At 43.5% G+C, this 24,294-nt stretch overlaps 1 long non-coding RNA gene across 1 annotated transcript in view; it reads right to left on the bottom strand.

Annotated features, from left to right (window-relative positions):
- Positions 1-3,864: 3,864 nt before the first annotated feature.
- LOC134072841 (uncharacterized) overlaps positions 3,865-24,294 on the bottom strand; it is a 27,983-nt gene continuing 7,553 nt past the window's right edge. The window contains exons 3-4 of the long non-coding RNA XR_009937212.1: positions 20,927-21,010; positions 3,865-5,065 (exon numbers count right to left, since the gene is read on the bottom strand). This is a non-coding gene — a long non-coding RNA (uncharacterized LOC134072841). The remainder of the gene's footprint in view (positions 5,066-20,926; positions 21,011-24,294) is intronic.

The raw sequence follows: 24,294 nt of genomic DNA, 5'->3' as shown, positions 1-24,294 counted from the left end.
CTTAAACAACTGCGACTGTCCTGTGTGTAAAATGACATTTAAAAATCCTTTAATTCATTGGATAAAGTTTCGCCTACGCGTTTCGACTTGGCTGAGTCTTTCTCAGGGCAATTCGGTGTAGAAGGTGTAGAAAATATTTCAATGCCAGCAATCCTGCTTTTTCCTTTCCAGTTAGTAGATATTATAGTGTTGCTTTGTTTTCTTTAGGCCATTGATTAAATTGACATTGTTGTTTTATAATTGCTTAACCTTAGTTATTGTTATTATACAGTATGATTAATTGAATGACTTTATTGTTTATTTACTATTCTCCCCTTGTTTATTTTTCATTAGGTTTGCTTGTATTGATACTGTTTATTGTTTATATTGCTATATTGTCTCTAGTCTGACGAACTTTTTGAATCTTCACTATTAAATGAGTTATTGTATTGTTTTTGAATCTTGCTTTGGACAAAGGCACCTGCTGCTAAGTAGCATAACCATAACCATAGCCATGTGTGTGCACAGCTTATGTCAGGCTGATTCATTTAGCAACTATTCTTTAGAACCCCTCTGACATCATAGATGATCAGATAGGAACGCTGTTCTGCAGATTACATTACCTGCATACCAGCAGAAAATAACTGTGTGCAACCCACTCAACCACACTGTACGTTTAATGAGTCAGTTCTGGGTCATCATCATCATCACAAGTGGAATGGAACACACACACAGTTTCTTCTTCATCAGCATGTGTGTGTCCATGAGTGACATTAAGTGTTTCCTTCGGGTCATACTGTTGAGCTGTCTGCTAATGGGGTCATTAGCTCAAATCCCTGGGAACACGAATACTTGTGAACACATACCTCCTTTGTAGTGTAAGCTTGGAAAAGGTGGTTAAGCATGAATAAATGGAAATGTAGACCAATCATCCTCCTCTTTCACTATGACAAGAGCCACTGTGTCTCTACGGGTCATACGTCTGGTATGTGTTTGTTAAAATAGAAATACTTTTGTGAGGATGATACTTTGTTTGCTAATCTTACTTTATTGTGCGGAATTAAAAATTATGATTTCTCTCTTTTATAGACCTTGAATAGATCGCTGTAAATCTGAAAGCAGTGGAGTTTGACAAGGATTATTGAAAAAAAAAAAATCTTATGGAGGGAACACAATAGCCCTGAACAATAGGGAAGATTTGGCTGCGAGAACAAAAGTTTGGAGTGTGTAGAACTGTTGCCATCTACTGGTTGTACTCAATTCTGTAATATTTTGATAATATTAATGAATTGAGAATAAAATGACAAACTCAAAAATGAAAGAATAACAACAATATGTTCTTTAAAAAAGACCCATACAACCTGACCTATATTTCCCAAATATGTACACACAATTGTGCTTCTTTACCATGATACTGTACAACATTTTCTATTCTAACCCTATATCAACCGATCTAAGCCTATCCAACCGATCTCCTAAGCCTACCTGTCTCTTAAAACTTTTAATTAGTTATATTTTGTCTGTCTCATATATTTATTCTATTGTGCTTACCACAGTCCAAAACCTGGATTTTGTGTTCTGGATATATGTAGCCTAAATATTATCCATGTACTCTGGCCGTCTGGTAGACACTGAAGGCGACAAGTAGAAGTCCTCTTCAGCTGCTGTTTCATCTGCAGCCAGAAGATGGCGGCAAAGTACAATGGAGGAGTCACATCTTTGCTGCAGAAAGATATTGGGTTGCACCCATTTCTAAAACTATAAAGTGCATGGAGAATAAAGAGTTTATATGTTGTACTGTTTATAATGTTGTGCAGAGGATCAGCACTAATCACCTTCACACGTCTAGCATGACACAGGTAAGGTTTACCATCTGACTCCATGAAGGTCCAGCATATACTGCTGCTACTTACCATATCCTTTATGGGCAAAACCCCATTCTGTTATATTAATATTTTCCCAAATATCCAGACAGGAGATTGCAAACTGTGCATCACTGTAGATGACAGATAAAATGACGTGATGCATTACAAGTGTGTGGAAACAGCATGCGCACATCCAAAGTATGTCTTTACAGGAGCCAGACTAAGTGTGTCAGAGAGAGGAGGAGATGGTGGTGCTTTACACAGCCACATATTGCACACGTGTCTTTTGCATCTGTTAAGAAACAACTTATATGAAGAGGCAGAGCATACCACACATGAGCTCATATATGCCCTTTATGTACTCTGGCAATGACCCTGACCAATTGGAGATATTAAACACTTCACTTAGACCCCCTTTGCTGACTGAGTGCGGTTCTAGAACTAGAAACTGAGCTGGAGTCTGTGTGTGAGATCAAACGAGGCCACCATAGGAACAGCGTTTTATGAAGCTAGCTAGCTCCACTCATGTGGTATCCACAGTAAAGTACGTTACTAATTTGATAGCTCTCAATGGCGGGTAAGTGAGACTTGACATATGGTGGTCTGGAAAATTACACTGCGTAGGTACAGTACAGTGTGCACTATACGTGTGTGTGTCTGTGTGTGTGTGTGTGTGTGTGTGTGTGTGTGTGTGTGTGTGTGTGTGTGTGTGTGTGTGTGTGTGTGTGTGTGTGTGTGTGAGACGGGGTGGTGTTCAGAGCTTCAGCTCTCAGCTGATCCTGGTGATAAGGAGTTCGAGACACCCAGACAACGGATTCTGCCATGAGGTGATGTCTGCAGAAAAAAAAAGCGCACCCGCCTCTGTCCTCTGTTCTACGGCGGGATGCGATGGCGGGGAAACAGAAAATCCATTACACTCTCATCTCTCCTCACTGTCATATCCAATCTGTGTCTCAATCTTTTATCCTTAGTTCACTGCAGCAGAGAGGGGGAGGTGGAGGAGAGAGAGAGAGAGTAGGGGAGGAAAAGGAAGGTAGAAAGAGAGGGTAAGAGAGATGAAAGACAAGGGAATGGGGGGTTATACTGACTCTATCTCTCTATGGTTTGTGGAGGGAGAGAAAGAAGGAGAAAATGGAAGAATGACAGAAAGAGAGGAGGATAGAGAGTGAGAGAGAGAAATAGAGTTGGAGAGGGAAAGGAGGGTCGAAAGAGAGGATAAGAGAGATGAAAGACAAGGGAATGAGGAAAAATACACTGACTTTATCTCTGGTTTGTGGAGGGAGAGAATGGAAGAATGAGAAAGAATGACAGAGAGAGGGGGGGCTGCAGTGACTGGAAAGAAACTAATCAGATCGGAAGACAGACAGAAACAGAAATCAATATAAAAAGTGAAGGGTGACGGGGGGAAAGCCAAATTTTCTGTTCGTGAGTGTGAGCAGGAGAGAGAGAGAGAGAGAGAGAGATGGTGACAAAAAAGAAAGAGAAAAGAGAGAGACAAAAAGAGGGGAGAAAAGGCCAAGAGAGAGAGAGAGAGAGAGAGAGAGAGAGGCGCTGAGAAAGAAAGAGACAGACAGAAGCACAGACAGCGAGTTTGAGTTTATTACCTAAGAGACGCGCTGGTGCACCCGTTGCCCCCACCCCCACCCCCTTCTGCTGCCCCCCAGCCCTTTGCCATGGTTACCAGACTGGCTCCCGACACAGACGGCTAATGTGTTTTTGGGCAACAGGGAATGAGTGGGATACTAATGTTGTCACACACACACATACACACAATCAGACACAGACACACACAGACACACAGACACACAGACACACACACACACACACACACACACACACACACACACACACACACACGCACACACACACACACACACACACACACACACACACACACACACACACACACACACACAGTGACTCCCTTACCTAAGTCTGACAGATAGATAAATGGATAGTTACATAAATATATAACAAAGATAGATAGATATAATTACATGAATAAAACTCCACCATGAACTTTAAAGAATAGAAAAGCATTTTATTTTTGGTTTCACACATATAAATCCACTAAAGTTCACTGTGATGAATTGAGGGAAACATACATATAAAACACAACATACGCACTCCAAAACAAATCTTCCTGCAGATTTCAGAACTCGCCCTGCACTTGGTGCACTGCCTTACTAACATTCATCTGACTTGTCACAGCTGAGAGAAGAAGGGGTCGCGACCTTAGACCGTCCTCTCTTTGGTCACGGCCTGAAGCCGGACGACAGGGCCTGTCCCCAATGCTGACCCTTTCTGTGGGAGACTTGTGGGGTCCAGTCCTACTCTAACTAGGGTGCTCATCTACAGCCACATGGGTATTAGACAGAGACTTTTATTTGTCCTTCATCTCTGAAGGTTGCTGTCAAAATGCATGTGGCCTTGTTCCCAAGGACCTCACCTGTGACCTTACATGACATCACAGGTTAAGGGTCTCAGGGACAAAGAGGCATGCTGGAAGTTGTAGTTCTACTCACATTTCTTTCAGTAGAACAATCGGAAGATTGATTGGCATTAGAATCATTCATGTGATCTTTTAGCATTTTGCTATCACATGTTGCAGTGCACAGTGATATTTACACCTCAATGTTCACTAATTCGATTGCATCGATTCACTTATCTTACACGTTATAAACTAGATGTAACGCATTAGAAACATAAGAGCTTATCGGGCATAAGTCTCCTTAGGAATATGTACTTTATGTAGATGACGTATTCATCGTTTTTACCCATGATGGAAGAGGAGGTTCTAGCCAGCCTGAAATGGTCACTGGCTGTCCATCATGTGCTACCTGCTACACTATGAGTATGCGTGCGCACACAGTTAATGTGAATAATGAGAAGTCTACATGTTTTTGCTTCAGTACTTTACATTAAATGTGGAGCTTAAGCGTGCATTCATTCCTTTGGTAGATATTCCTTCTAATCGCTTTAACTTGGTGACTGCCCATCTCGAGCACCTGCACAGTAGCGTCAAAGACAACTGGACAATCGCACTGCTAGAGGTGACAACTAGGAAGTCTGTCGATTCAGATCGAGACGCCCCACATCTGATTTCCTCTTACCATGTCCCTCGTCGAAAAAGAGGAGTGTCCCGCACCTCGAACGCAAGGAGTTCCAAAATGGCTGGCTGTTTCAAAATGGCTGCTGTCCGACCGGGTCGAACCCCGCATCTGTAGGGAGAAGACAAACGTGTGTTAAAAAGATGATTCGCTCGGCAAGAATCCACATGAAACGCACTGCGCCGTCTCACACCCACTGTACCTAGTGCAGACGCTGGACACTTTGGCTTTGGCTCTACAATAAGAAAAAGAGGGGGTAAAGGATTTGTGGGAGAATGCCCCCTAGTGGTAGACAAAGAGCACAGCTGACAGACACCCTGAACTGCCTGAACTCTAGACTGGGTGAGCAAAAGGACCATTTAAAACCCGAACCACACACAGTGTCCCCTCTCCCTTCAAAAGGGACTGCAAGTAGGTCCGTAGACTGCCAGTGTCATCACAGAATCTCACACTGCATAAGGCACACAACCCCGAACGAACAACCGATTGAGACAAAGTGCCAGCCGCCGCTTGCTTTACCGTTTTCTTCTTTGTCATTCCTCCCTGTTTGCGCTGCGCAAGTTGCGACGGGGAATGCTGTAAAGTCAAAGTCATGCTTATTACGTAAACACCCGACACAGACCCATTTCACAGGCTAGCATACGATGCACCCACAAAGCCTCCACTGGCCGCTCCTCCGAGGCTGAGCTGAGTCTGGGAGAAAAAAGAAAAAAAAAACGGAAACGGCAAACTTGTCCTCTTAAATGATGAGGCGAAACTTGACGCCGTGTGCCTCAGAGTGATGGAAGATGCAGGCGTGCGGCCGCTGCTGCTGTGCTGCTGTGGGTGAAAAATTGACAATCAAAGGCACACAGGTGTGAACGAGGCGAGCACATGCTAACACGGATGCTAACGCACGCTAACGTTACCCGCACCACCACAGCACACAAAAGAGCTGAGCACTGCTCGCAGCCCGGCGAGGGGAAACCAGACTCTATCTCCCTCTTCCCTTTTTCTCTCTCTCTTTCGTTTTTTCTCCCTCTCTCCCTTTCTCTGCTTCCCTCTCCCTCTCTCCGTCTCTCTCTCTCCTCTTTGTCCCTGTGGTCAGGGATCTCTCCCCTGTCCCAGATTCAGCGCCGCTGTGGCGCTCTGTTGCGCGAGGCATGCAGGAGAGCTGGCAGGGAGAGGGAAGTGTGCAGGGGCGAAGAGGAGGAGAAGAAGAAATAAAGGACAAAAGAAAGAGAGAGAGAGAGAGAGAGAGAGAGAGAGAGAGAGAGAGCTGGCAGAGACGACCGAGGCAGCTCTCTCCTTTTTCGTCTATGCGTACAATAAAATGATCGCCTTGCAACCCCTTTTCAACACCCCCAACCAAACACACACACACACATACAGACACACACACACACATACACAACACACACACACACACACACACACACACACACACACACACACACTGTCTGCCGGTGCACAACGCCACAGCTGTCCCTTCCAATGCTTGCACAGAGAGAGCAGACACCAGTCTGAAGACAGCAACACACACACACACGCACACACACGCACACGCACACAGACATGCACATGCAAGCATAAACACACAGCATGTCTGCTAACTATCTGCGGAGTCATACACACCCACAGGCGCACGCACGTGTGCGCATGGCCATTGATCCGAGGCGTCCCTCGATAAAGGCCGGCTTAATCCGTCGGCGGACGAGGGACGGAAAAGCGCCGGCAAAAGAGTCCATTCACCGGCCGCCTCGTCTTCCTCCTCTTCCTTTCTCTCACGGCTGTGCAGACGGCGAAAAAAAAGAGGCGGCGGGTGGGGGAGGGGGAGGAGGGAGGGGGGAGACCGTCTCCTCTCTCCCTCTCCCTCTTCCTCCCCATCTCTCTCTCTTTCTCGCCGTATCTCTGTTCTGGTCTCTCTTCATACCTCTCTCTCTCTCTCTTTCTCACACACTCTCTCTCTCTCTCTCCCCTTCTCATCTCTCATCCCCACTCTCTTCCTCCGTCCAACCCGGTCTCTCTCCCTCTCTCTCTCTCTCTCTCTGGCTCTGCCGGTGACTCCCTCCTCCCGTTGAGTTAGGGAGCTAATACTCCAGGCGATTAGAGAGCAGAGCGGGCAGAGCACGCAAGCAGTGAGACAGGTATGCAGCGAGACAGGCAGGCAGGCAGGCAGGGAGACAGGTGCGTGTTCGCAATCGTGCCGCCACAGCCAAGGCTGATGCTCTGTCGCTGTCTCTGATCCCACTCAAATCTGTGTCAACTTCCATGCCATGCAGAGAGCACCAAGAGAACACACACACACACACACACACACACACACACATATGCTGTATACACATACAGGCACATATATATGGAGAATACACATAGGCCTACTTTATATAGGTTACAGACCAGAAAATGCACTTGGTATTATGATAAAATCCCCACAGTCGAGTAAAAAAAACCAAGACACACGCACACACACACACACGAAATACCTATATACTATGTAGACAATAACCCCCTTCACCATTTATCTCTCTCTCTCTCTCTCTCTCTCACACACACACACACACACACATACACACACACACACACACACGCATGCGCTACCACCCTGTCCCAGCCTCCATGGCTCTGCTTCTTACCCAGCGCTCCTCATCAACATTTATCTCTCTGTCCCTCCTCCCCCTCCTCCCCCACACCCCTTCATCCGAGGCACAGTCATACACATCTCACCCCCCCCCCACCCCCTTTCATCCGAGGTGTGACGTTTTGTCTCGCGCGCTTCACGCACATTTTCTGCATGGTGTGTTTGTGTGTGTGTGTGTGTCTCTCTCTCTCTCTCTGTGCTTGTGTGTGTCAGAGTGTGTGTGTGTGTGTCTCTCTCTGCGTGTGTTTGTGTGTCACAGTGTGTATGTGTGTCTGTCTGTCTGTCTGTGTCTCTGTGTGTGTCAGTGTGTGTGTTTGTGTCTGTCTGTGTGTGTTTGTCTGTGTGTGAGAGGGCAGCTCTGTATTCCTCTCATTCTCTCTCTCTCTCTCTCACACACACACACACACAGATAGAAAGGGAGCAGGAGAGAGAGAGATAGAGACGGTTGGGGGGGGGGGGGGATCAAGGATCGAGGATCAAATCCTTACAATGATTTAAGGTCATTACAGGTGAATGATTCTCATCCTCCTCTTCAGCCTATTGGACAGATTCACAATCCATCTCTCACTCACTGAAACAATAAAAAGTATTTTACTTAAAACTGAATGCTAAATGCATCTACACATGGACTACTGCCAGGCACTAAAAACCTCTGCGATGGCCACAACACCATTATGAATTGACCCATCTAGCTGTCTAGTCAGTACTTGGAACCAATCTATAATTCCCTCACATGAAGCAGCAACAACAGCACACAGGCGCCTTCAAGGGCTGAATCGTGCCGAACTCTCCGAACTCTCCGTTACCCAAAGTCTGCTGACGGACCCACACCAGTAAAATTCCACCCTCTACCAAAGAGGTCGGTGGACTGGAGTGGTGTGGATGGTGTGGATGGGGGGTTGTCGCTTTTGCACTTTGGGGCAGTTTTTGTTCACCAGCTGTTGGTAGCATCAGATTAGAACGAGAAGCAGAAGCACTACAAATGGCGACGACGGGGCTCCTAGTCCTGCTGCCACTATGGGCGAACAGACACAGCTGAGCGCGGCTCCTCCCCCATCTCCTGCCCCCACAGCTCTTCCCGCTGGGAACTCTGGGATTTGTAGTTTTATAGCCACTTCCACATCTGCTCAGACATGCAAGTCATTCTGCACAAAGGCCTAAGGGCTATAAGGGACCATGATGCTGCTTAAATCATCAAAATTATGATGTTTAAAAGGCAGATATTGAGGAGATATGAATAATAATAATTTAATCTCAATTATGGAATGTAAATCAAATAATACAAAAATAAAATAAGCATAAAGGAGAATCCTGAACAACCCAAATGGCTACAGCAGCAATAAAATAGAGGGTGCAATGTTAACTTTTAGGGTTCCCTTACGTAACGTTACTTGGAAGAAAGACTTAATATAAAGTACTAATCAAAGCGCCTTTTATTTTAAATGTAAAATCACAAAGCAAGACCATCAGAGTTAATGCTTCATTTGTTCTAACAAGGGGATTGAATTATGATTGCTCAGTGATCTTACGTTCATTAATTAACATAAACAAACCATAAACATTGATACTCTTGCTGTGCTCACAGATGACGGTGAAAGGAACCTGTGCACACAACCACGCAGACACATTTGAAAAATGAACCTTCGTGATGGATAGGCAGAACAGAAGGATTAAAGAGCGATGAAGCCTCACGGAAGCGAGATGTAGAACAAACAATGAGACAGGCTGTAGAACTGAGAATGTGCTGCTAACACAAAGGCTTTTTCTCTTATATGGGATGATTGTGACACTGGAGGATCTCTTTTGTGAGCGTCTCTGTCTCTCGTTCTCCCAGTCATTTTGTGTGTGTGTGTGTGTCTGTGTGTGTGTGTGTGTGTCTGAAGAAAAGAGCAGAGGCAGGCACAGATTGCTGATACCCCCCTCCACTCCCCTCCCCTCTGCCCCACCACCACCAACCCCACCCCCCCGCCCCCCAATCTCACGGAGTGCAGCAACGCAATGCGGATCCTGGCTGCCTTAGCCACTTGCCAGACACAAGGGGCGGGGGTGTGGGGGGTGCAGACACACACTCACAACTACACACCCAGACTGAGCTCCCAGACATATACACACACACACACACACACACACACACACACACACACACACACACACACACACACACACACACACACTGTGGCTCTCTATCTCGGCAATATGACAGCGGCCACACACATGCTAGACTGCTCGGCGATTGCAACCAAGACAACGCACCGCCCTCTTGAGTGAACTGTTTGAAGTCCTCGTGCCAGCTATGCGACTTACGGCCTGGGAAGACAAAAGGCGACCAAAATAAATAAAGGGAGGAGAATAAAAAGACAGATGAGGTGTTCGCTACACCATAAATCACAGTTAGCTTCGCTTTCTTTCTTCTTTTTTTTTTTGGTTGTTGAGATGGTTCGAAATGTTCTATTTTTGTCACAGTTGTCCAATGACAGCCTGATTCTCTGTTCTTCCCTCTTAATGGTTTAACCCAATGCCAATGTTCTGTCTGTAAGTGATTATTACATTTATACTATACACTATATAATGCAGTGCTGATAGTTAAATAGATACCGATGCCTTGATGTTGTTCCTCTATAGCTTCTTTATGCAGATGACTTATGTCTATATGTCCTCGTGCTCATGCGCAGTGCTGATGCAATATGCCCTTGGCAAATACCCATTTATAAAAACTCTAATATCTCAATGCTTCAACGATTAGGTTATATTTGTTGGACACCATCAAGGAGAAAAACTGCTGGCCAAAAGCTCATTTCTGTTTGCCTGTGAAATGTCTTTTTAAACTGGACAGCGTGGACTGATGTCTGATTCTTAGGGATGTTGCACAGCAGCGTGCATCATAAATTGTTGTCATAGTATCATGAGTCAAATACTGCCGTCCTGAAAGTTATACTGATGCTTAAAACACTCTATTGTACTATAAAAGGATAATGATTTTAAAATGAAAGATTTTAAAATGCTTTTAAGCATCTACCAATTACAGATTTACAAAAATAACCTGGAACAACAAATATACAGTAGGTCATATTAAGTAGAACTTCCATAAGGAAAAGGCTGTAATGTTTGCTGTATGCTGGTGTTCTGGGCCAGTATTCAAATAGAGATGCCCTTGCCCTATGCCAGTGGCAGGAAGCCAGCATGCCTTGTGTTGGTGGACTTGTGCTCTGCCCTCTGGCTAATGGCCCTGTGCAGCTTTTGATATCTAATTGCATAAGCACAGGGCGAGCTGTGGATTTTTGCATTCCCAAAGCTCTCGCATGGCCTTGACCCATCAACCCACTCTCCTTTGAAGAGAAAACGTCTGCGCTTTTTCTCCTGCTCTGAAAAGCAGCAGGGCTTCTGAAGAAGCTGCTAATTGTCTAGGAGGCCATGTCTCCATAATAGACTCCTCTGCTGTAATGGAGACCTTCGAGTTCAGATTCACCATCGTGTGTGAAAGAGGAATTAAGTGGTCCAGACACCAAGACTTACGAAATGAAATGCATCATACACAATGGAATAACTCAGTGCCATAATGCTGATTGATGTACAATCCAGTTTGAAAATATACAAGGATTATAATATGTCAGGATTATTGGGGTGTGCATCTGCTTATACCGTTTCTTGGTGTTGTAAGCCCCCAACATTGTCTTCAAGGCAGCGCTGCCTGGAAGGGGCCCGGTTAAGGCATGGATTAAGGTTAGGGGTTAAGGTTAGGTTTAGGATTAGGTGCCTTTAAGTCGACGGTAGCAGTGCTGCCTGGAAGACGATGTCGGGGGCTTAAAACACCAAACACCAACAGTGCTTATATCAATAGATGCACCCACCTCCCATCCCCTGACCACATGCATACAAACAAACACAAAAGTACAGTCAACCATTTGGAAAGTATATCTATTTCTTTCTTTTGTCTTTTTTTTAAAATACATTTTGGAATTAATGCAAGTTACAATTTCTGATTGCTTCCTAGCCCAATAGACAGCGTGGGACGGTCAGAGAGGAGAAATACAGCTCTGGAAAAAAAATTGTCATGAGCCTACTCTGCCACACTGGTCGGGTAATATTCCACTGCACTTACCAATTGCTAGCCACTCCCACACTCACTCATTCAATCAGTCACCACACCTGCTGTCACTCTTCACTCATTGACTCTGCCACCTGCTACTTGTTACTTGCTACTCTGCTCCTGTATTTAAACCCCAGGGGCCCGTTGCACAAAAGCAGAATTAAGACATCCGGGATAAGTTACTGATCCGCGATCACTGAATCCTAAACAAGAGCATACCGGCTGAATTGGTTGCACAAAGACCAATCCAGGATGAGCAGACACGGATTCATCAAGCCAGGTGTAAGTTATCCGGTATATGTGCGCGTTCTCGTTTCTCCCCCAATAACTCGCGGTTGGAATAAAAAAGACGCGAAAAATAGCGTCTTGCACACAAAGTAAACAACCGCTTTTGATATAGACTAACAACGAGGTAAAGTTTTACTTTTTTGGATGGGGGATCATGATTATTTCTGTTACATAGCGGGAGTAGGTGTGGCAGATCAACTGAATGCAAATTTACGTATGCACCCACGTGTGTGAGAGCTTCCTTGTCTCGGCACGCAACGTCATTAGGAAGCGCTTTGCCACCGCAAAGATGCACAAAGTATCTTAATTTGTCTTAAAAGCTGAATTAGTTCAAAACACCTTCGAAAAATGTCCCCTCCACTTCCAATCAACTACTACAGCAGCCTATTCATCAAACATCTGTCAAAAAAGAAGCAAACAACGAGTAGGCTATGTTATTAATTATAAGGCCACCATAATTTAAATGACATCCATATGGTATTAGGCAGACATTGTGCTGTGTTTTGCGAGTAAATGCATGTTGCAAATAATATATAAATGGAATCTACAGCTCTTTAAAAAAAATCACGTGGAGGTCTCATTTGAATGACAGCTAGCTGAACCAATCAGATAATGTAATTACCATTAGAATCAACTTATCTTGGCTGTGAGCCTGGTCAGGAGCAGGCTAGCTCCACAGAATAAATCGCCATGGTAACTTATACCATAACATATCCTGCTGCCCCCTATCCCGCTTTTGTGCAACTGGATCACGGATAAATTGAGCCAGGATAACCAAGATATCCCGGGTTAATCCCTTATCCTAGTTTTGTGCAATAGGCCCCAGATCTCCAATGGCTCAGTGGCCACGTTTACATGATGTTTTTAATTCTGAATTAGTTTATTCAGAATTAAATAGATCGGAATTAAATTATTCTCGTTCGAGTTTACATGGAAATAATAATTCCGAATTGGCGTTTACATGGAACATACGTTAATTATGCTTTATTGTATTCTGCTGAACGTCTGGGGGTCGGGAAGGGTTCCGATTGGACAGGCGGCGCATGAACGTAGCCTAATAAGGTCTACCGGAAGAAAACAAACTTTAGCTGGCTAGCAACTTTTTTGTCATCTCGGGTTAACGTTACAGCATGGACAATAACATAATGAAAACGGGTTTCACAGTAACTCTGATAATAGGCCTACTATTTAGCCAGCTGCTCGAGAATATTGTCAAGCTTCACGTTTGCTAGCTGAGGAGGAGAAGACTGTCGGAGAAGGGGGGAAGAAGACGGAGCCGAATTAACCATGAAACGAGCATGCGCTTCTTCTTCCTCCTTGTACGAGCATGCGCCAAACAAACGGAATAAACTTTTAATCGGAATAAAGGTTTACATGATCAAGGAGGGGAGTTAATTCCGCTTTAACATCGGAATAAACCAACCACTTAAATCGGAATTAAGTTTAATTCGGAATAATCATTTTCAAGCGGAATAAGGGTTTACATGGTCTCTTTTAAAGCGGAATTAACTTTTATTCCGATTTAACTTGGTTTTATTCTGAATTAAAGCTCTCATGTAAACGCAGCAAGTGTCAGATCGTCTGCAATCCAAGGCTCTCCTGTTTGTTAGCTATGACAATCTAACGCCTGTCTTAGACCTGGACCTGGACCTCATCTCAATCAGCTCTTCAGGCCTGGTAAACCATCCTGCACTCTGCCTGCCATTGCCATTACCTGCCTATCTGTCTGTGCTATCACCAGTGTTCTTGCTCGCCTGCTCCTGCCTGCCCGCCTGCCGGCCAGACGTGCATGTGTTCCCTGAAGCCTTCCTCTCCGTGGGGTCTCCCACCTACTTCTGCCTACTGTCTGCTCATCCCTCTCACAAGTGCTCTGAGCCTGAGACACTCCTCCAGCCGCCCAGCGTGTGACGAACTTATTCAGCTAACAGCTCTACATTCATACACTCCCTCTCCCCCTTTTTCCCAAGTTTCAATAAACAGTGGTTTGTAACACAACTTGGTCTCCTCGTCTGTCCAGGTCCTGACAAAATGAAGAGACCGCACATTTTTTTGGTTGCTGAGTGACATTCGAATGAGTTGACGGTCATTTTCAATAACAAGAGACCATTGCGAATATGAATGACATTGAATATGACCGTCAGTTCATTTGAATATCACTCATGCATGACATTAGAAAATGTGCAGTGATCTCTTAATTTTCTTCCAGACCTGTATGCTTTTCAAAATCCTGTTTTGGAAGTCTCCGTCAGAGCTCCACCCTCAAAAACCTTCACCACATACTGTACCACATACTGAATAGAAAATCTAAATTTGGTTGACTGACAGACAGTGATCACAAGTTTTATGTTTTATGTAATCTATTGAAAACAAAATCAATAGCCAAAGCTATGGATTTGTGTGATACAAGGTAACTGACAATCAGTACATGCTAGCAAGGCCGTACATGAAAAGTGTGCATTGACACGCCATAATGGTACAACTTTTCTTCTTTTCTTATCGTGACACCTATGGCACTCTATATATCAACTATTTTTTTCCTGCAACAACAAAAAAAAAATCTTTATTGAAAGCCAAACATGACGCCCAAGGTCTACTACAGTATGCACTGAATTGACTGACAGTTAATTTCTTTTTTCCATGACATTGCTTAAAATATCTACTGTACACTTGTTTTTTTCAATTCTACCATTGTTAAGTAAGCTATTTTGATAGCTGTCATGGTAAGAAAGCACAAAACATTTGTTTTATGCACCATCTTGTTGAAGCTGGTATTGTATCTAACACTAGACCTACTGTATACTGTAAAACATGGGCTAAACATGTGATTTTAGTTGCTTAAATGTATACTGAAATACCCGTCTCATTTCATCGACTGAGATAGTACAGCTCCAAATTCCTTCCTGACACGGAGGGATTAAAACGAAAAGGGTTTTCCATCAAACCACCATCGAGCTGCACTTAACATTGAAGCTAGTGACTTCATGAGAACGGCAAGGCTCTCCATTGAACATGCCTTACAATACCATACCAATGACATTCCAAAACAACCCTTGACTTTTTTGGGTGTTGGTTATTGGTACATAGGTGGATACTGGTACTTGGAGTGTCAATGCCACATGCCGGCAGTAAAATCCCAATGTGTAATGGCAAGACTTTTTCACCGTTGCATGAACGCCTGTGTTATGAATTGTGCAAAAATGGCCTATTGAACAAAGCACCCTGATGTATATAGCAAAGAATGTTTTCACCATATTGAGAAAACTTCTTTACAAAAAAACATGACATGGTTCCTTGAACCTTGGGTAAGTCAATGAAAATCTCAGCATCAACATTCCACTATCACAAAAACCTTTAGCCTTGACTAACTTTTCATATCCCAGGGTTTTTTTTTTTTTTTTTTTAATCAAACTGCAGCGTAGTCCCAGTATTTCAATGGCTCATATAGTTTTGCAAGGACAAAATTTGCCCTCCAAGGTTGACATAGAAATACAACACATAACTGTTGCGCTTAAAGGACCAAGAAAACTACTAGAAAACTACAAGAAAGTACTGCTTATCATGATTGTTGCTTGTGGTAGATTACGCAAACATTATTTGTAAACATTATTTGTAATGTTTTTTCCCTTTTCCAGTAAAATAAATAGCTCTTGGTATTCTGCTATGACAGAATATCTTTCGGCTCATTCAGGTCATCTCATTCTTCTCTTAAGATCACACCACTGGTTTTCCCTTGAGTTTTCCCATGGCACAACCTTTTTTGTGTTGATCAATGATCTGAACATACAATACTGATCACTGACCTTTTGTATGGTATAGTGTCTTGGATGTTTTTATATTGGTTTTGTAACTCCCTTTTCAAATTAGAAGCATTTGGTGGATTAATTTGTGATTATGTTAGGAGGTTATGCTTTTATGTTTATGTTTTTGTTTGTTTGTCTGTTTGTAAGCAAGATAACTCAAAACGTTATAGATGGATTTCAATGAAATTTTCAGGAAAGGTCTGAAATTATCCAAGAAAGAATCCATTGGATTGGGAGTGATCAGGATCACGGTCTGGATCCAGGAGGCAGTTATTTTTCCGCTTGATGGGGGTCTGCGCTCTCTGAGTGCTTTTCTAGTTCACTAGTTGTTTTCATAATTTCCCTTTTTGTTCCCATTTACATTTTATTTCTCTACACACTTTGCCCTCTGCCTTCAAGTGGATACTGTGATCTTGTTCGCTAAGACGACACACTTAGATTTTTGTTAGAGTTAACATGCAATGCAACTTGCCATAGGTACAGTAGTTAACCTAAATTAACACCCGGATCTCCTTTTATGGGAAAAGATGGCAGCTTTGGTTCCTTTTTGTCGGGGAACTTCAGAGGTCAATAAGGACTTTGATAGGTCACTTCTGGTGCTTCATTTCTAGACAAGGTGGTCCTAGGTTGCTACTTTCATCTGCATCTTAACTTTAGACCTAGCATATAACTGTATATTTATGCCCTGCCCCCCCCCCCTCCCTTCTTGTTTTTTTGCTTCTTCTCTCAATATTTAATTTGACTATTTCCTGGTATTTTATTTATTTTATTTTATTTTCAGATATTGATTTCAATGTATATTGTAACATTTGTTAGTATTGGTTTCCATCACTTAAAATGTTGACCTTGTAAATATTGCTTGGAAACTTCTGCAATAACCCAATAAAAATAATTTCAATAATGAATTGTACATGATTTTATTTTTCCCATGTTGGAGAATGACTGGGGCGTTTAAGGTGTGTGACTATATGCTTAAACCCCAATGAAACAGGCAACCATGCATTACTGGTTGAAAGTTCTTAAGCACTTGAAGTACCTTAACAAGGTTGAATAAATGAATAAATTAAGTTACATTTTGTTTATAAAATTTTGAAGGGGTGCCAAAAAATGGAAAAAATTGATTCCTTATTGTTTTCATTGTGTTACTAGGATAAAACAGAGGATGATTACCTGCTTATGCCCAAGGATGGAAATACATGTTAAGGGTGCAACACCAATCAATCAATCAATCAATCAGTCAGTCAATCAATCAGTCAGTCAATCAATCAATCATTCAATCAATCAATAGCCTACTAGATCGGACAGTTAACATCATATCACTTGGGAACCAAATGAGCTTATCTGATCCCCCTGTGCGTGAGAACGTTGACCTGTCTGACCCCTCGCTGTGTGCTACTCACCTGGCCTGAGGCATCCTGCCCGTGATGACGTTCTGGTGACACCCGCAGGGAAAGCTAGAAGGTTGTACAGTTAACTCCAGGCTGTTTATGATGCGAAACCATACAACCAACTACCTCACGCTGCAGGGCACGCTGTCGGTCAGTGGGACCAGCAGGACAAGACTGACTCTCCCTCACTCTCAGTACCACACAGATCCATCAATGGGAAGATTTAAGATCAATTAGAAATCAATTTGTTCTCTCTTTACTCTACAATGGTCTTCATGGACAAATGTGTCTGCGTAACATTTGCTTTTGGAAGTCACTTTGCTCAAATAGCACTGTCTGATGCTCACAGCGTATTTATGATGGTTAACAGCACATCTAAAACAATAATAAGAACATAAAAAGAATACACACATCAAATAGTCTGTTTGAAAGCACGTGTATGTAACTATTGCCTTGAAATGTTGAATAAGACTTAGCTACAGTAGCTCACATGTCAGGAACAGACACAAATGAGATGCAAAGGACATGGTTGAATGAACAAATAAATATTGCCATATGCTGGCACATCAAGAACTTCACGACTTTTAGTGATATGATGCTGACACTTAAGTGTGATTATCTCGTCATTAAGCAGTTCCACACATTGGTACTTGGTTGACTGAATCTCAATTCAGTGTCAACCTGTTAAATTATAACATGTCTTGCCAAAAGATATTCTGTGACAAAATATATTAATATCTTGTCAGCACTCTTAAAGAATGGGGGGAAAGCTCTGTTGTCTCTCAACGGAGGACTGTCTAGACACATGATAAAAAAGATCCCCCTGGTGGCATGTTGTAGACATGGCATCTGCCAGTTGGCCTCAAGCTGAGGACTGTCTCCTTCTGGTGTCCTAGCCTCTTTAAAGGACCTTCTGTGCTGGTTTGTGAGTATTGTGTCTGACCTATTTCAGCTAAGAGTCAGCCCAAGGAAATGTTTTTTTCTCTCTCATCCTCTGATAAACGTAGGCCCTATATTTGGGGAAGAAATCGATAGCCTGTTTAATCCACAAACTTCATACATTTTGCTATCTTGTTTGCCTTTGGTGAGCTAGCCGTTCATTAAGAAAGAAAGAAACAAAGCTAAACTGTAGCAATTGTTAAAATAGTTACGTTGCATGGATCAGATGTCAATGCTAAGTGCTGAGGAGTTAGCCTATAGGGCTCAGTGTAGGCTACAGTATCTCTACATACCATTCAGTCTGCTAATTTTGCTGATCGTGTGGCTACTTAGTACCCTTGAGTAGAAGCCGCAGGCAGAAACAGATGTTCCCTTTCAGACTGAGCGCACGCTTTAGCTAACCCACATGGTGCATTACGCCTTTTTTTCCGATTTTCTACGAGTCTCTCGTGATGAACTGTTAGCGTTGCGACACTCCAGCTAAGCTAACATTTCAGAGATGTTAAACTACAAGTGCTTAATGTTTAGCCTTGCTAAGCTCTCTCCTCAATAACACTTCAGTCTCTCAGCCTTGCTATAATTCCACAGAAGCAAACCCACAAACTTCTCCTGAAAACCTTTTGCGACGGCGCTAACTCATCCGGTGCGCTAACTCTGTCCTAAATGTTTCTTTGGTGACTGGTCAACTCACCGCACTGAGCAGAAAGGCTTTTGAAATGTTACCATAGCAATCAGAGAGGTGCCTTGGACCCCCCCACCGCCCCACCACCCACTCCACCTTCCTCCCTCTTTTGGATGGTACCCAAATACCAACCTCCTTTTCACCTTCGTTCATCTTGTCTGTGCCTGTTGTTGGTTGCCCCCTTCAGTGTTCTCTCTCTCTCCCGCCATCATTCTCTCCCCACCACCTCAACATTCTTTTTTTTGTCTCCGAACTCTTTCGCCTTTCTCCCTCTTTATTTGGAGTTGTTAATTCTGTTTCTTTGGGACTGTCTCTTGACAGAGCCTTCACCAGGGCACTATCTTTTCCCTTCCTCTCCCTCCACCCGAGTTCAGCTCCACCCCTCCTCCAATATCTTCTCTCATTCGCAGTCCAATCACGACTGACTGCGGCATGGTTGTGCCAATGCCAGCTCTCTGCCAGCATTTGTGTGTGTGTGTGTGTGTGGGTGTGTGTGTGTGTGTTCCAGTATGGCGTGCCAGCATGGTGTTGCTCTCCAGACAGACAGGCATAAAGGTCGGACGATCCGTTGAGCCAGTCCCTCCTCTCCCCTCCCGCCTCCAACACCCTGGTAATGAGGGAAATCTCTCCAACAACAAATTCTACTTTCCGCCAAATTTCGCCAGGAATCTTTTCACTGTGAATACACCAAAGCCCAACTCCATTTGTTTCCCTCAGTACATTTTGTGCGAGAGCCTCCTGTGGTGTCTCTGGTCGTAAGGCCGAATCCCACTCAAACAAAACAGCACTGCGAGGCCTCGGGCCTCACTCTCGGAACTCGGATTTGCTCTCGGAACTCCAGAGTTGGAGACGGAACCCCATTCCCACACTCCAAATTCTGTGAGTTCCGGAGACCGAGCGAGACTATCTGTGGCTGTCCCCAAACTCCGCCTCCCCCCATTTCAACCTTATTTACAAAAGAAGCAAATAGGGTGTTACCATGGGAACACGCTGCCTGGCAACCTAGCTGGCTTGGCGATATGCCCAGCAGTTGCTAGGGCACTGTTTTCAGTGGCTCCTGGGTGCTGTGCCAGCTGTGTGTGTGTGTGTGTGTGTGTGTGTGTGTGTGTGTGTGTGTGTGTGTGTGTGTGTGTGTGTCTCACACAACATGTATGTCTAAGCACGCAGAATTGTGACTGTGTGTATGTGTGAGAGAGAAAGACAGTGTGTGTGTGTGTGTGTGTGTGTGTGCTAATGTGTGGGTATTGGTGTGACTGTGTGAATGTCTGCAACTCTGAATGTATAAATATGTGTGTGTGTGTGTGTGTGTGTGTGTGTGTGTGTGTGTGTGTGTGTGTGTGTGTGTGTGTGTGTGTGTGTGTGTGTGTGCGTGTGTGTGCATGTGACAATTCGTGACGTGTAACAGTGTGTGCATGTGTGTGTGTAAAAGAGAGTCAAAGTCAAACTGTGTGTGTATTAAGAGTGTGAAAGTGAAAGAGAGAGTGTGTGTGTGTGTGTGTGTGTGTGTGTGAGTGGTTGCATATGCCTAGTGCTTTTGAGTTCAGATGCACTGCAGTGAACAGAACCCCCTCGAGAGCCTCTAATCAGAGAAGTAGAGCAGGCCACCATTTTCCTGTGGAACCCCTGAACTTGTGTGCTGGCAACACAGATGCCAACCCTTCTGGCCCAATCACACATCTGTACACACACACACACACACACACACACACACACACACGTACATACAAACACACATGTGAACGTACACGCACACACACACACACATACATACACACATACATGCACTCACAGCGGCGCACGCATACACACACACACACACACACACACACACTCACACAGAGACAAATGTGTGTACATGCATGTACAAATCAACACACACAATCAAAAACACAAGTCTCTTCATCGCATCTGCATAATCATCCATAACTTCCACATGTTCAAACACATCTGGCAAACGCCTAACCAAACATATGCATATCACTCGACAACCCGAAATACATGTACATCCACATCCACAAACAGACAAGGCAGCACTTGCTATAACAGCAGGACTGCACTAAAGATTGACAGAGAGAGAGAAAGAAAGAGAGAGAGAGAGAGAGAGATAAAGAGGTGGAACGATGGAACATTCAACACAGTTGATTGAAATAGAAAACAAAGTGTCTTACCTCACGTTCAGAGAGCATGAAGAAGACGTGTTAGGGAGCCAGACCACCACAGGTACTGTAGAACACAGGTGGACCACAGATTTCCTAAAAGGAAAAGAAATAACAGGCAGAGGGGAGTACAGACAGAGCCAGAGAGAAAGGAAGAGAGGGAGAGACAAAAAAGAAGAGAATGAAAGAAAGAAGGGAATGAAATGCAGATGAGATCAATATCGGTGCATCCGCCAGTCTTTTAATTAACTCATTATCCCATCAGCTGAGGTTGTGTTTCCCATTCAACTGAGGAGAGGCTCAGAAGCACAAAAGAGGCAGTTGTGAAGCTCCATCTTATACTACTAATTTACCATCTTATACTCGTATACTAATTTTAGAGTATTTTCAACAAATGATTAATGTAATACTGTAGAAATACTATTGATATCATAGGAACCTTATAGTATTTTGGGACATAGGAGTACTATAAAACAGTATATAGGAGCATTACAGAGGGCAAAGATAACGCAGAACATCACAGAAGTGTTACACACCACTATTATATAGAACTACAATATAAATTGTATAGCTAGTCTTGCTATACTATTGTAATTGCTTTTTTTGAGGCTCAGCTAAGCTAACTTTACCTTGTTGGGAAGGGTCTTGTTTCTGTTTTCTCTAGGCCATTCTTTTTATCAGACTTGGAGGGTCATTATGCCTTTGAAAACTACTTCTGGCTATGTAATGTGGGTGAAAATCATGTCTGTTTTGTCTTATATTTCTATGTGATTGTTTATGTGGTTTTAAGGCTGCTGAAACAACAGAATTTCCCTTGGGGATGATTAAAGTATATCTATCTATCTATCTATCTAAGATATATCGCTGTGGAGAGGGTCAGCCACAGCAGAGAGGCGGAGGAGCACAGAGGAAGGGGCTCTGAGGCTATAGAGTCCTCTCAGCCTCCATTTTTGTGTCTGCATACGCACATTTGTCTCTGTGTGTGAGTGTGTGTGTGTGTGTGTGTTTGTGTGTGTGTGTAGGATGTGTGTGTGTGTGTGTGTGTGTGTGTGTGTGTGTGTGTGTGTGTGTGTGTGTGTGTGTGTGTGTGTGCGCGCGCGAGCATGTGAGTGACAAAGGGGCTCTGAGGCTAGAGTCCTCTCAGCCTCCATCTTAACTAGGCAGACAGCTGTTTTCTCAGATATGTCAACAGCAACGAAGACAGTGATGCACACACACACACACACACACACACACACACACACACACACATGTATATCTCAAATTCTTCCGAGATTGTGTTGATGAAATCTAGACAGCGTGATGGTGGCACAGACAGCACGAGGGGATTGGACCCCTGCAGAACAGGTGGTTCGTCGGTCAATAGTTTGATGGGCGATCCACTAGCCTACTGTTTTGCAAGGGTTCAAACACTTCAATAAATTTCAATGAATCAATCAATTAATCAATCAATCAATCAATCAATCAATCGTTTATAGTGCAGTACCACCATGCAACATGGTCTCAACACACAAATTGAAATAAAATAAGACAAAACAATTGAATTTGTTGGATCTGGGAGAGTGTGGTATAGAACCATGTGTTAAGATCACCAAGATCTTATGTGAGACTCCCAGCAAGCCTTCATAAGCTACTAATGACAATGTAATGTATATGACACCACTGTAATCGCCTCTGGATAAAAACCATCTACTAAACGAATAAACGTAAATGTATCGTTAATGCTTTGCTTTGGTTGATCATTTATACTCATAAACGGTTTCATTTGCCGCATGGTAATTTCCATTAAGGCTTTAAGTGGCACGCTGCCCTGCGCTGTAGATAATTCTAGGAATCAGCAGGTGTACGGCAGCAGAAGTCCCACAAACAAAGGCCCTTCTCAGGATAATATGACACCCGCGCCACGGGGCCGAGCTCAGTGGTGCACGATCGCACAAAGAGAAACACACGATAGTTAGGACATATACTGTATATAGTGAGACAAGCGTGATGAATTATGGATTCATAACGGCGAAAACGACAACAGCACGTGCTGAATTATAAATATCTGTGTCGTCAAAGCAAGAAGATGTTTGGCAAAACTCGTGTGTGCATGTGAGTAAGTGTGTGTGTTGTGTGTGTGTGTGTGTGTGTGTGTGTGTGTGTGTGTGTGTGTGTATCTTGGAGAGAGGAGTTACATATGTGTGCTTAAGATAAAATCTCTGTTCATGCGTGTGTGTCTGTGTGTGTGTGTGTGTGTGTGTGTGTGTGTGTGTGTGTGTGTGTTTACTGTATAGAGCATCTGTGTGCATGCACGCATGTACAGTATGTGCATGAATGTACAGTATGTGTGTGTGTGTGTGACAAGAAGTGTGTGAATTGCACATCATTATAAGTGACCATGGAGGGTCACTCCTAACTGCTTTCGGAGAACTGAAACAGGAAAGGACACATCTGTATGCAGCCAGGCCTCCATTATTCATAGTTATTCATATCCGGAAAATTACAATATTTCAAATGTCACATTTGATCACTGCAATTTCTGTCTATCCATCATAGTTATCAGGGATGGATTTTCCCCTCAAAGCTCATTTTGCACCTTAGTCAGTCTTCCTGCAAAGTGTGCATGTGAATGTCATGTATGAGTGTGTGTGTATGGGAGGTGGGGATAGGGAGCAGGACGACAACAAAGAAACAGTGTTCAGAATTGAGAACTTGTTTTGTTGCATTTTTGCAAAGGTGCTTCCAGGTTCCAGATTAGAACTTAAGCCTTAGGTCTACCATGTCAACAGGCCAGTGCTGAGCTTTTTTGAAAACACAACGTTCAATCCAATCATGTTTCATTCTCTGTGAAGATTAGTCTTATTTCATATAAAGAGATGATACACCTTAAGCAGGACAAGTTCATTTGTATTGGAGAATTTCTATTGGCCCAAACCACATTTTGCTGATGCTTGAAAAAATATATATTTTAAATAAATATCTTTTGGATTTATCTTGCCTCATAGTGGCAGAGATCTTAAAATGTTCAGTCCTTTTTGCATGTGTGAATATGTGTGAATGATGTGTGTAATGATCAAAATCATGAGTTATCGTTACTGAGAGGATGAGGCCGAACATCTTCCATGAAACCCCTCAGTCAGCCATTGGGAATAAGCCATTAGATGCATGGTGCATCACGGCAATGTCAGAATACTGATGTGTATGTGGTTTTGTATGATTCAGTGTGTGTGTGTGTGTGTGTGTGTGTGTGTGTGTGTGTGTGTGTGTGTGTGTGTGTGTGTGTGTTTGTAATGTACCACAAGTGCTTTGATTGTAAGAAGTATGTGTGTGCCATGTGTGTGTGTGTGTGTGTGTGTATATCAGCGTGTGTGCGTGCGTGTGTGTGTGTGTGTGTGTGT

The sequence above is a fragment of the Sardina pilchardus genome, chromosome 24, assembly GCF_963854185.1.
Source record: "Sardina pilchardus chromosome 24, fSarPil1.1, whole genome shotgun sequence".
Lineage (NCBI taxonomy): Eukaryota > Metazoa > Chordata > Actinopteri > Clupeiformes > Clupeidae > Sardina > Sardina pilchardus.
This window is presented reverse-complemented; position numbering and strand designations above follow the sequence as displayed.